The following is a 13,732-nucleotide window of genomic DNA, read 5'->3' on the forward strand; positions in this document are numbered from 1 at the left end:
TTCATGGTGGGTGCCTGGGAGATGGAGCAGAGAGAGGGGATTCGAGGGATTTGTAACAGGAAGTCCTTCTCTCATTGACCCTGGTGTTGGAGAGGAGGAATTTGGCAGAAATTTACCCTTCTTTCACAGACACACTCAGCATCTCTCCACCCTCACCGCCACCCTCCCACCAAAACAAGGGTAAAACTATAAGTAAAGATCACATCGAGTGGGGCTCCAGATAAGGGCTGGCTAAGGGCAGGCAACAGGAGAAAGTGGGGGAGGAGGGAGGCATTAGCAGCAGATCAGCAGTGGAGAGGCTAGAGGAAGGGGAATGTGTTGGAGAGGCAAGTAAGGGCAAGATTAGTGCCAGCAAATGGTTTCCATGACTCCAACCTACCACTGGCTAGGGACAGCCTGTGAGTCAGTCAGAGGGTTTTCTATCTGCTGAGATCCTCCCTCATGCAGGTGTATGTGTATATGTATGCAATTGCATGCATATGTGAATGCATTTATTAAAAAATATTTATTTGTTTATGCATATGAATATAAGGCATGCATTTGTTTGTGTGGATATGTGCATGCATATATGTGTGTATGCATAAAAATGTAATTGTATACATGTGCATAGTTGGGTAAGTGTGCAAGCCTATGCAGGTATATGTCTACACATTCATATATGCATGTGTGTACATGTGCATGCATATGTGCCAATACATATGTGTTTCTGAGAGGGCATGTGTACATATGTATGTGCCTATGGAGGTACATGTAGTTGTTTTGAACCCTGACTTTCTCATTGCAGAACCGTCACAGCCATGGACTCTGCAGAACAGACAGGCAACTCGGTGTTCATCCTGTTGGGTCTGTCCAGTGACCCTGGGCAGCAGCGGCTCCTCTTTGTACTCTTCCTGGCTCTGTACTTGATCACCGTGGGGGGAACCTGCTCATCATCCTGGCCATCCGGACAGACTCCCGCCTCCACTCCCCCATGTACTTCTTCCTCACCAACCTGTCCCTGGTCGACGTCTGCTTCTCCTCCACCACTATCCCCAAGATGCTGGCCGATATGCAGACCGGCAGCCACACCATCTCCTATGCCGGCTGTCAGAGCCAAGTGTATTTTTCATTTCTATTTGGAGGCCTGGACGACATCCTCCTGGCTGTGATGGCCTATGACCGCTTCATGGCCATCTACCGACCCCTGGGCTATGTCACAGCCATGAGCCCATGGTGCTGTGTCTTCCTGGTGGTTTCCTGTGGGTCACCGCTCAGTTCAATTCCCTGTTACACACCATCCCGTTGGCTCAGTTAACCTTCTGTGCTGACCAAACCGTCCCCCACTTCTTCTGCAACTTGGCTTCGCTGCTGCCACTGTCCTACTCTGACACCTCCATCAGTGAGATGATGCTAATGTCTGTGAGTGGAGCGGTGATTTTAATTCCTCTGATGTGCATCCTAGGCTCTTATGCCCACATAATCTCTGCCATCCTGAGAATGCCTTCAGCGAGAAGCAAGCACAAAGACTTCTCCACCTGTAGTTCCAACCTGGCTGTGGTCTCACTGTTCTATGGGACAGTCACTGGCATGTACTTCTGCCCCCCTGCTCCTCCGATGAAAGCAGCCTAGCTGCAGTGTCCTGTGCAGTGGTGACCCCTCTGTTGAACCCCTTCATCTACAGCCTGCGCAACCATGACCTTCATCAGGCCCTGCACACATTCTTCTGCAGGAGGACTCCCTCAGTTATGCAACAGTGATTCCAGACCCCTAATTGTAATAATTTTCCTATTTGTTAACTACTTACTCTATGCCAAGCACGTTACTAAGTCCTGGGGTAGATTCTATATGATCAGACCAGACACACACCCTATCCCACAGATTACAGGAGGATACCAACTATTTAATCCTCACTTTACAGTTGAAAAGACTGAGATACAAAGGAATTGAATGACTTGTCCAAGTTCACGGATAAGGCAAGTCCCACAGCAAGAATTAGAACACAGGCCATCTTACTCTCAGTCCTGTGCTCATTCCACTCTGCTATTCTCTGGGCATGTTACTCCCCTCCTCAAAAATCTCCAGTGGCTACCAATGAACCTACACATCAGGCAGAAACTCCTCATCATCGGTTTCAAGGCTCTCCATCACCTCGGCCCCTCCTACCTCACCTCCCTTCTCTCCTTCTACAGCCCAGCCCGCACCCTCTGTTCCTCTGCCACTAATCTCCTCACTGTACCTCGTTCTCACCTGTCCTGCCGTCGACCCCCGGCCCACGTCATCCCCCTGGCCTGGCATGCCCTCCCTCCCCACATCCGCCAAGCTAGCTCTCTTCCTCCCTTCAAGGCCCTACTGAGAGCTCACCTCCTCCAGGACGCCTTCCCAGACTGTGCCTCCTCCTTCCTCTCCCCCTCCTCCCCCTTTCCATCCCCCCACCTTACCTCCTTCCCTTCCCCACAGCACCTGTATATATATATATATATGCATATATATATACATATATATATATATGCATATATATATATGTCCGTATGTATTTATTACTCTATTTATTTTACTTGTACATATTTGTTCTATTTGTTTTATTCTGTTAATATGTTTTGTTTTGTTCTCTGTCTCCCCCTTCTAGACTGTGAGCCCACTGTTGGGTAGGGACTGTCTCTATATGTTGCCAACTTGTACTTCCCAAGCACTTAGTACAGTGCTCTGCATGCAGTAAGTGCTCAATAAATACGATTGAATGAATGAATGAATGAATGAATGAATGAATGAATTCTACTTCTCTGCTCTACTGGAGCCGAAGCCAGACCTCTGGGAATTTGGCTCAGATTTTCCAAACTCTACGGAGCCTGAACCACCTGCCCAGAATATCATTTCCCAGCCAGGTCCTACCCTTTCCCTTCCACATTATAAGAAACCAATTGATTTTTGCTCCAGGCCAGCAGGAGATGGAGCAGAGGGTGGGGCAGGGCCAAGGGTGAACTCAGGGGTTGAGGATCATATCCTTTGTACTATGTTGATGAGGTAAGGGGCAGCGAGAATTGGACCATATGTAGCAATCGTGAGTTACTTGGGGAACCAGCTCAGTTTCTGGACCCAACCTCCCTGCTTCTTCACAGTGAGTGAGCACCGAAGAGGCCAATAGAGTTTCCCAAATAATCTGAAGTGTATGATTTCTTGGGAATTCACTGGGTATTCAGCCATATCCTCACCCTTCAGAGTCTCTCCTCCTCAACCCATCCAGCCTCTGTTCCTCCGCCGTCTGCTTCCCTAGTCTCGGACCATCTCCCCACCCCACTGCCCTTCCCCCTATACATCTGATGGTCCAGTGGTCCCCTATGTCTCCCATACAGACCTCTGCCTCAGAGTGGAACTCCCAACATCCACCCCTTCCTCCTTCCCTCATTGTGTCCTCTTCTACCCCCAACTCTCTGGGCCCAGCCCTTTGTCCTTCCATTGTCTAATTGGAAACTTTGTGGCTTCTTTGGACTCTTAACTGCTTCCTTTCCTTCCCGCCTGTGGCAGGTGCTAGAAGGTACAAAGGATGGGGGTTTTGGGCCTGTTTTTTTCTGGCACCTCCTATTGGCTGCCTTAGTCCAAGCCACCATCCCCTTGCCCCTGGGCATCTAACTGTTTCTCCCTGGGTGGTGACTAAGCTTGCTCCAGGGACTGAGAGACTTACACATTCTCAGAGCCCCAATCCCCCCAGAGGCTTGGTGGCCCATCCTGGAGAGCAACGTTTCCTGGGCACAGGCAGTTGCTGACTGTTCATCACTTTCCAGCTTGGTCAGAAAATGGTGCTCAGACATTTCCCTGGGTCATTCTGCAAAGGGTTACCCCGGCCAGTTCCTGCCCATTGCCCAGACCTCAGGCCTTTCCAAAGGGAGGTTCGGGAGGCAGTTAGCATGGCTCTCCCCGGGCCTCTGCTGCTGATTGATTTAGCGACTGGGGACAGGAGGACCTACAGTGAATGTGGAAGAGAGATCCAGATCCGGGAGCAGGGAATAGGGACAAGGGAGTCAGAAAGACTTGGGTTCTAATCTGATTCCCCAAACCGTCTGCTGTGTGACCTGGGTAAGTCACTTAACTTCTCTGAGCCTTAGTTACCTCATCTACAAAATGGGAATTGAGACTGTGATCCTTATGACGCACAGGGACTGTGTCCAACCTGATTTACCTGTGTCTACCCCAGTGCTTAGGATAGTGCCTGGCACATAGTAAGCATTTAGCAAATACCATAAAAAAATCCATCAATAGTTTTAATTGCGCATTTGCTATGTGCAGAGCACTTTACAAAGCACTTGGGAGGCTAGAGTTAGCAGATGTGATTCCTGCCCTCGACAAGATAAAAATCCAGCAGTGGAGACAATCACTGAAAGAAACTACCAGGAGGGAGAAGGGGAACAGGGGATACAGAGACCTTGGAGTAACTCCACTGATTAAGCAATGAGGTCCAATAAACAGGCCAGGATGCGGCAATTTCCCTAGACTAATGCATGAGGGGAGACAGCTAGAGTTGGGGAAGCCCCTGGGACAAAGCCTCCTTAAAGGCCCCAAAGTGACGGTCTCCCCAGGAGAGGAGCAGTGCCCAGGGTACTGACTGAAAAATCACCCTAACAAGGGGTGTTGGGGATTGGGTCACCATCATAGTGCCACCCACCTTCCAAAACCACTTATCCTCTGATAAGAACGATATCTTTCTACCCCCTGGTTCTCCAGAATTTAAAAAAATGTCTCCTCCATCTCGCATCTCCAGCCCCTGACTCCACCTGAATTTATCTCTGGAAGGGCAGGGCCTGGGCCTCATCTTGTCTGGAATTTTCCATCCCAAAATGCTTCAGCAGCAGAGCCAGCCATTTTAAACAGGTCTCAGATGGTGGATTTGACCAGCCAGATTGGAACGGCAAGAAGAGTGACTAAAGAATTTTACACAGGGACACATAGTTTCCCCAAGTCCAGCTGGCTCTTCCCCAGGAGGAGGGAGAGTGAAGGCAGCTCAGCCAGAGCCCTTGGTGATGGTGTTCTGAGGTCACCTAGGCTGACCATTCAGGTCAGTAATGATAAAAAGGGAGGTGGGAGGGGTGTCTCTCACACAGGCACACACATAGACATACACATTCTCTAATACACACCTCTCTCCCACCCACCAGAATCCTCTTTGTGAGCAGCATCTCTTAATCAACCAATGACATTTATTGAGTGCTTACCGACTGCACTAAGCACTTGAGAGAGTACAATATAATAATAATTACTATTTTGGTATTTGTTAAGTGTTTACTATGTGCCAAGTACTATTCTGCTGGGGTAGATACAAGGTAATCAGGTTGGACACCGTCCCTGTCCCACTCGGGGTTCCCAGTCTCAATCCCCATTTTACAGTTGAGGTAATTTAGGCTCAGAGAAGTAAAGTCACTTGCCCAGGATCATATAGCAGACAAGTGGTGGAGTAGGGATTAGAACCCATGACTTCTGACTCCCAGGTCCATGTTCTATCTACAGAGTAAGCAGATATCCCTGCCCACAAGGACCTAATAGTTTATATGGGAAGACAGGCACTAAAATAAATTATGGATATGTGCACAAGAGCTGTTGAACTAAGGGCAGGATGACTACAAAGTGCTAAACGGGGCAGATACAAGTACAGAGGTGACACAGAAGGGAGAGGGAGGAGGGGAAATTTTCCTCAGAGGAAATGTGATTTTAGTAGGCTTTGAAGGTGGGGAGAGTGGTGATCTTTTGGATACTAAGGGGGAGGGAATTCCAGACCAGAGGAAGGATGTGGTTGAGGGGTTGGCAAAGGGATAGATGAGATAATGGTAAAGTAAGTAGTTTCATGTTCATCATCATCATCAATCGTATTTATTGAGCGCTTACTATGTACAGAGCACTGTACTAAGCGCTTGGGAAGTACAAATTGGCAACATATAGAGACAGTCCCTACCCAACAGTGGGCTCACAGTCTAAAAGGGGGAGACAGAGAACAAAACCAAACATACTAAGAAAATAAAATAAATAGAATAGATATGTACAAATAAAATAAATCCATAAATAAATAGAGTAAAAAATATGTACAAACATATATACATATATACAGGTGCTGGGGGGAAGGGAAGGAGGTAAGATGGGGGGGATGGAGAGGGGGACGAGGGGGAGAGGAAGGAAGGGGCTCAGTCTGGGAAGGCCTCCTGGAGGAGGTGAGCTCTCAGTAGGGCCTTGAAGGGAGGAAGAGAGCTAGCTTGGCGGAGGGGCAGAGGGAGGGCATTCCAGGCCCGGGGGATGACGTGGGCCGGGGTTCGATGGCGGGACAGGCGAGAGCCAGGTACGGTGAGGAGATCAGCGGTGGAGGAGCGGAGGGTGCGGACTGGGCAGTAGAAGGAGAGAAGGGAGGTGAGGTAGGAGGGGGCGAGGTGATGGAGAGCCTTGAAGCCCAGGGTGAGGAGTTTCTGCCTGATGCGCAGATTGATTGGTAGCCACTGGACATTTTTGAGGAGGGGAGTAATATGCCCAGGGCGTTTCTGGACAAAGATAATCCGGGCAGCAGCATGAAGTATGGATTGAAGTGAAGAGAGACACGAGGATGGGAGATCAGAGAGAAGGCTGATGCAGTAGTCCAGACGGGATAGGACGAGAGCTTGAATAAGCAGGGTAGCGGTTGGGATGGAGAGGAAAGGGCGGATCTTGGCAATGTTGCGGAGCTGAGACCGGCAGGTTTTGGTCACGGCTTGGATGTGAAGGGTGAACGAGAAAGCTGAGTCGAGGATGACACCAAAGTTGCGGGCTTGTGAGACGGGAAGGATGGTAGTGCCGTCAACAGAGATGGGAAAGTCAGGGAGAGGGCAAGGTTTGGGAGGGAAGACAAGGAGTTCAGTCTTCGACATGTTGAGCTTTAGGTGGCGGGCAGACATCCAAATGGAGATGTCCTGAAAGCAGGAGGAGATGCGAGCCTGGAGAGAGGGGGAGAGAGCAGGGGCAGAGATGTAGATCTGGGTGTCATCAGCGTAGAGATGATAGTTGAAGCCGTGGGAGCAAATGAGGTCACCAAGGGAGTGCGTGTAGATCGAGAACAGAAGGGGACCAAGCACTGAACCTTGGGGAACCCGCACAGTGAGAGAATGGGAGGGGGAGGAGGAGCCTGCAACAGAGACTGAGAAAGAACGACCGGAGAGGTAAGAGGAGAACCAGCAGAGGACGGAGTCTGTTAAGCCAAGGTCAGATAGCGTGTTGAGAAGAAGGGGGTGGTCCACAGTGCCGAAGGCAGCTGAGAGGTCGAGGAGGATTAGGACAGAGTAGGAGCCGTTGGATTTGGATTTGGCAAGCAGGAGATCATTGGTGACCTTTGAGAGGGCAGTTTCCGTGGAATGTAGGGGACGGAAGCCAGACTGGAGGGGGTCGAGGAGAGAGTTGTTGTTGAGGAATTCTAGGCAGCGAGTGTAGACAACTCGTTCAAGGAGTTTGGAAAGGAATGGTAGGAGGGATATGGGACGATAACTAGAAGGTGAGGTGGGGTCAAGAGAGGGCTTTTTTAGGATGGGAGAGACATGGGCATGTTTGAAGGCAGATGGGAAGGAACCAGTGGAGAGTGAGCAGTTGAAGATGGAAGTTAAGGAGGGGAGAAGGGATGGAGCGAGAGATTTCATGAGATGAGAGGGAATGGGGTCAGAAGCACAGGTGGCCGGAGTAGCACTTGAGAGGAGGGAGGAGAGCTCCTCTGAGGACACTGCTGGGAAGGATGGGAGAGTAGCAGAGAGTGTTGAGAGCCGGGGGGATGGAGAAAGGGGGGAAGAGACTTTGGGAAGGTCGGACCTGATGGATTGAATTTTGTTAATGAAGTAGGAGGCCAGACCGTTGGGGGTGAGGGAAGGAGGAGGGGGAGGAACCGGGGGCCTGAGAAGGGAGTTGAGTGTACGGAAGAGCTGGCGGGGGTGATGGGCATGGGTGTCAATAAGGGAGGAGAAATAGTTTTGTCTGGCAGAGGAGAGGGCTGAGTTAAGGCAGGAAAGGATAAACTTGAAGTGAACGAGGTTGGCATGGTGTTTAGACTTTCGCCAGCAGCGTTCGGCAGCTCGAGCATAAGAGCGAAGGAGGCAGACAGTGGCAGTGATCTAGGGCTGTGGGTTAGTGGTGCGAGAGCGGCGAAGGGAAAGGGGAGCGAGTGAGTCTAGCTGAGTAGACAGGGTAGAGTTGAAAGCAGTAATCTGATAATCAAGACTGGGTAGAGAGGAGGGGGTGGCGAGGTGGGGTGTGAGGCACTCCGAAAGATGGGTGGGGTCCAGAGAGCGGAGATCCCTGTGAGGGAGTAATACGGATTTACAGGGGAAAGGAGTGTGAGTGAGGAGGCAGGTGAGAAGATTATGATCAGAGAGAGGGATTTCAGAGTTGGTGAGGGTGGACACAGTGCAGCGGTAGGAGATGATGAGGTCGAGGGTATGACCAAGTTGGTGAGTGGGTGAGGTGGGGTGGAGGAAGAGGTTGGCAGCGTCAAGGAGAGATAGAAGGCGGGCGGCAGAGGAGTCGTTAGGGATATCCATGTGGATATTGAAATCTCCGAGGATCAGAGTGGGCATGGAGAAGGAGAGAAGGAAGGTGAGGAATGGGTCAAAGTCGTTAAAGAAGTTAGAAGTGGGGCCGGGAGGGCCGTAGATGACCGCTACAAGAATCTGGAGGGGGTGGTAGAGGCGAATAATGTGGGCTTCAAAGGAAGGGAAGGAAAGGGAAGCGGGAGGAGGGATAGTGCGAAAGCGACATTGGGGGGCGAGAAGGAAACCGACACCTCCCCCTTTTCCCGTCAGTCTGGGGGAATGGGAGAAGAAGAGGCCTGCACTGCAGAGAGCAGCAGATGAGACCGTGTCGTCTGGAAACAGCCAAGTTTCAGTTAGGGCGAGGAGGAGTAGAGAGCTGGAAAGGAATAGGTCCAGGATGAAAGGGATCTTACTTAAAACGGAGCGGGGTTTCCAGAGGCCACACTTGGCAGCAGCTGTCGAGGGAGGGGAGGGACGGGGAAGGGTGCGAGGGGTGGGGAGGGTTTGGATTGGGATGAGTTTGCGGGGGCCTGGGTGGGGAGAGTGGGAAGGAGGGTGGCGATGGGAGAGGAGAACTGGGATGGGGTGGGGGCGGGGAGAAGGAGAGGGAGGGGGCCGGGAGGGAGGAGCGGAGGGCTGGCGCTGGTACAGAGGAATCCTTGGTAGGGGGTGAGGGGGAGTGGTCTTGGTGGGGGAGAGGGAGGGAAAAAGCTGGGTGGGAGAGGGGAAGGGGAAGGTGAGGAATGGGAATGGCAGTTGGGAGCTAGGGAATTGAAAGTTCATGGTGAGGTCAGCAGGGCGAGTGACAGTACGGTGGGAGGTTAACAATAGAGATGCAGAAGGAATAAAACAGTAGCAATGATATAAGTAGGCGATGGCATCACAGGGTGTAGTTAAACAATCAATATGCTATGGCAATAATAAAATTGGCAGATAATGATGTCACAGAGAGCAGATACAAAATATTAAGTGCTGGAGTAGGGTGGGCCTGTTAAGTAGGGTCAGGGAGCAGAGATACCTGGGGAGGGGAGCGGACAGTCAACTAGCATGGGAGGGCTGAGGAGGTGTCAATGAGGTTGTCGTTAATGTAACACGGTGCTAACGAGGGCTTTTTACCTGGGGGCGGAGGGAGAGTCAGTCAGGACCGGACCGGGAAGGGGGGGATGAGGGGCACTTTAAGGAAGGTCGCTTAAGTAGGGGGGGGGTGTGGAAGCAGGGGGAGCGTCCGTGGGGGCGCTGTGATGGCGGGCGGGCGGGTGGGCCTCTCGGGAACGGAGTCCCGGGCATCAATGGCGGCGCTCTGAGGAGAGGAGCCTTCCGGGAGCGGCAAGGCCGCGAGGTGTGATGGCGGGCGGGCCTTTCGGGAACGGAGTCCCGGGCGTCTATGGCGGCGCTCTAAGGAGAGGATCCTTCCGGGAGCAGCAAGGCCAAGCGGTGTGATGGCGGGAGGGCGAGCGGGCCTCTCGGGAACGGAGTCCCGGGCGTCTATGGCAGCGCGCTCTGAGGAGAGGATCCTTCCTGGAGCAGCAAGGCCGCGCGGTGTGAGCGCGGGCGGGCCTCTCGGGAACGGAGTGAAGTATGTGGGCTTGGTTGTAATAGGAAATCAGTGAAGTAAGATAAGGAAAGAGCTTCAGTGGGCTTTAAAGCTGGTGATAAGTAGGTTCTGTTTGTTGCAGAAGTGGATGGGCAAACACTGGAGGTTCTAAAGAATTGGGGAGATATGGACCGAATGATTGTTTTAGAAAAACATTCTGGACAGCAGAGTGAAGTAAAGACTAGGGTAGGGAGCAATGGGAGGCAGGGTAGTCAGCAAGGAGGTTGATGTAGCTGTCAAGGGGAGATAAGATAAGTGCTTGGATCAGTGTAGCAGCAGTGTGTACGGAGGGGACAGGGCAGATTTTAACGGTATAACTCCTTGTGGGCATGTAATGCATTGGCTTATTGTTGTATTGTACTCTCCCAAGCTCTCAGTACAGTGCTCTGCACAAAGTAAACACACAATAAAGAAGATTGATCGAATGAACGAATGAATGAATGATGAATGAATGAAGTAGAACCGACAGGATCTGGAGGCAGATTGAATAGGTGGGTTAAATTAGAGAGAGATGAGTGGAGGAAAATGGTAAGGTCAAAGGCTTGGGTGATGGGGGAATAGTGGTGTTGCCTACAGTGATAGGAAAGGTAGTGGGAGAACAGGGTTTGGGTGGGAAGATAATGAGTTCTGTTTTGGACATGTTAGGATTGAGATGAGGGAGGGACATCAAAGTAGAGATGTCCTGAAGGCAGAAGGAAATTGACACTACAAAGAAGGAGAGAGGTCAGGGCTGGAGAAACAGATTTGGGAATTGTTCACAAAGAGATGGTAATTGAAGGTGTGGGACCAAAGTAGTTCTCCAAGGGGGTGGGTTTAGATGAAGAATAGAAGGGTACACAGAACTGAACCTTGAGGAACTCCCATAATCAGAGAGTGTGGGGGTGAGGAAGAGTCTCCCAAAGAGACTGAGGAGTGGCCAGAGAGAACATGTGGAGAATTAGGACAGTGTCATTGAAGTCAAAGTTTAATAGAGTTTCCAAGGACAGGCTGTGATCACAGCGTTGAAGACAGCTGATCCATTGAAGAGGTTGAGGTTACCATATATGTAGGACAGTCGTTCTCGAAACCCCTGGACAGCAAACAGGACACAGTGGCCATTCGAGAGAGCAGCAGAGCAGAGGACAGGGGCTCTGGGTCTGCCTGGCAAGAGAAGCCCCTTCCCTCTGGCAGCCCCTACCTTGCTTCTCCCTCCAAGGGAGTCTGGGGGCCGAGGGGTCCTGGGTTCATGAACAGGGCTGTCGGGGGACAGATCCCTCAGAGCCTTTGGGGATGGGCAGGTTAGGGAGAGGTAAGAGCAGGATTGGATTTCTGGGACCAGAATAGAGCACTGATAGAACAAGGGGCTGGGAGTTGGGAGGAACAGAGGGGAGGGTTCAAGGAGTCCGTGGATCAGAGGAAAGACAGAAATTCCCTTGGAAGTTGTGTGTGTGTGTGTGTGTGTGTGTGTGTGTGTGTATGTGTGTGTGTAGAACAGCATGGCAGGAACATTGTGGGTGGAGGGGCTCCAAATGGGGAAAGGGAGCAGTTGGCTGCTGGGGTCTTGGCAGAGCAGGGTCCCAAGTTGAAGCAGTGGAGGAGAGGAGTAAGGGGCCTAGACTTCCATGAGCTGAGCACCTTCCTGGCCCTGGTCCAGGAGATTGGTACCTGGGAGAGGGAGTAAGGAGAGGGGATTGGAGGGATGGTAGGGGCTGCCAGAGGGAAGGGGCTGCTCTTGCCAGGCAGACTCAGAGCCCCTGTCCTCTGCTCTGCTGCTCTCTCGAATGGCCACTGTGTCCTGTTTGCTGTCCAGGGGTTTTGAGAACGACTGTCCTACATATATGGTAACCTCAATCTCTTCAATGGATCAGCTGCCTTCAACGCTGTGGACACAGCCTGTCCTTGGAAACTCTATTAAACTTTGACCTCAATGACATTGTCCTAATTCTCCTCATGTTCTCTCTGGCCACTCCTCAGTCTCTTTGGGAGACTCTTCCTCACCTCCACACTCTGGGGTGACCCTCCTCAGGTAGCAGTTGCTGTATGACAGGAAGTCCCTCCCTTATTGACCCTGGTGTTGGAGAAGGAGGCAAGGGATATTTCCCTTACCTACCCTCACACCTCATCCCAGACAGACTCAAACCCTGCCTAGATCCAAGTTCAAACGTAAACAGGGATGGTTTCTAATGTGACTGCAGAAAATGACCGAGGGTAAGGTGGACAGTAGGATAGAGGGAGGAAAGGAGATAAGCTTTTTCAGTAGATCAGAAGTTTGGGTAGTGAGAAAATGGGTGGGGAGTGGGCAGGCTAGTGAGTGCAGGCTCAGGGCTAGGGCAAGGCTCCCATGACTCCAATCAACTAGTGATGAGGGACAGCCTGGGAGCCCAGACCCTCCTTTATGAGGCTGTATATGTACATGTATGCATTTGCATGCACATGAGCACATAAGCATATGTATAAGTAAATGTATACACCTGGAGAAAGCAGGCTTGGGGAGGCAGTGTGGCATAGTGGAAGAGCTGCGGACTCGAAAGTCAGAGGTCCTGGGTTCTAGCCCCAGCTCTGCCACTCATTCCCTGTGTAGCTTTGGTCAAGCCACTTAAACTCACCATGCCTCAGTTTCCCCAGCTGTAAATTGGTGATACTAATACCTGCACCCTCTCTCTCAGGGGTGTTGGGTGGGGGGTAAATAAAAATAACTAATGTAAGGCTCTTGTAAGCACCAAAAAACCCAGATGTGTGTGAGTGTGTGTGTGTGTGTGTGTGTGTGTGTGTGTGTGTGTGTGTGTGCGTGCGTGCATGTGTGTGTGGGGGGGGCATGCATATATATATACATATATATCGATATAGATTAGATAGATAGATATAGATCGATCTATACATGTATTTGGGTATATGTTCAAGCAAGTGTGTGTATGCAAGCATATGCATGTATTTGTCTGTGCATTTATGTATGTATCTGTGTATGTGTGGAAGCATATCTGTGCAGGCATACATATGTGTGTACAAATGTATGACTATGTATTTGTGTGCCTATGTGTGTGTATGTTGCTGCTTTCAATTGTGTGTCTGACTGCAGAACTATCCCAGCCATGGGCTCAGACAACCAGACAGGGGCCTCGGGTTTCATCCTCCTGGGCCTGTCCAGCGATCCGACTTGTGCCGACTTTTGCCGACTTGTACTTCCCAAGCGCTTAGTACAGTGCTCTGCACACAGTAAGCGCTCAATAAATACGATTGATTGATTGATCCAGAGCAGCAGCAGCTTCTCTTGGTGCTCTTCCTGACTCTGTACTTGGTCACCGTGGGGGGAAACGTACTCATTGTCCTGGCCATCAGCAGCAGCTCACACCTCCACTCCCCCAGGTACTTCTTCCTAACCAATCTGTCCGTGGTCGACGTCTGCTTCTCCTCCACCACCGTTCCCAAGATGCTGGCCAACATGCACACCGGCAGCCCAGCCATCTCCTACGTCAGCTGTTTGAGCCAGTTATACTTTTTCTTATTTTTTCGGATCTGGTCAATTTGCTCCTGACCGTGATGACTTATGACCGCTTCATGGCCATCTGCCGGCCCCTGGGCTATGCCACGGCCATGGGCCCCTGGGGCTGTGTCCTGCTGGTGGCTGCCTGTTGGGTCATTACTAATCTCACCTCCCTGTTACACA

At 51.1% G+C, this 13,732-nt stretch overlaps 1 pseudogene; it reads left to right on the forward strand.

Annotated features, from left to right (window-relative positions):
- Positions 1 to 797: 797 nt before the first annotated feature.
- LOC119923521 lies at positions 798 to 1,608 on the forward strand (annotated as a pseudogene).
- Positions 1,609 to 13,732: the final 12,124 nt, after the last annotated feature.

The sequence above is a fragment of the Tachyglossus aculeatus genome, unplaced genomic scaffold, assembly GCF_015852505.1.
Source record: "Tachyglossus aculeatus isolate mTacAcu1 unplaced genomic scaffold, mTacAcu1.pri scaffold_1_arrow_ctg1, whole genome shotgun sequence".
In the NCBI taxonomy this organism is placed as follows: domain Eukaryota; kingdom Metazoa; phylum Chordata; class Mammalia; order Monotremata; family Tachyglossidae; genus Tachyglossus; species Tachyglossus aculeatus.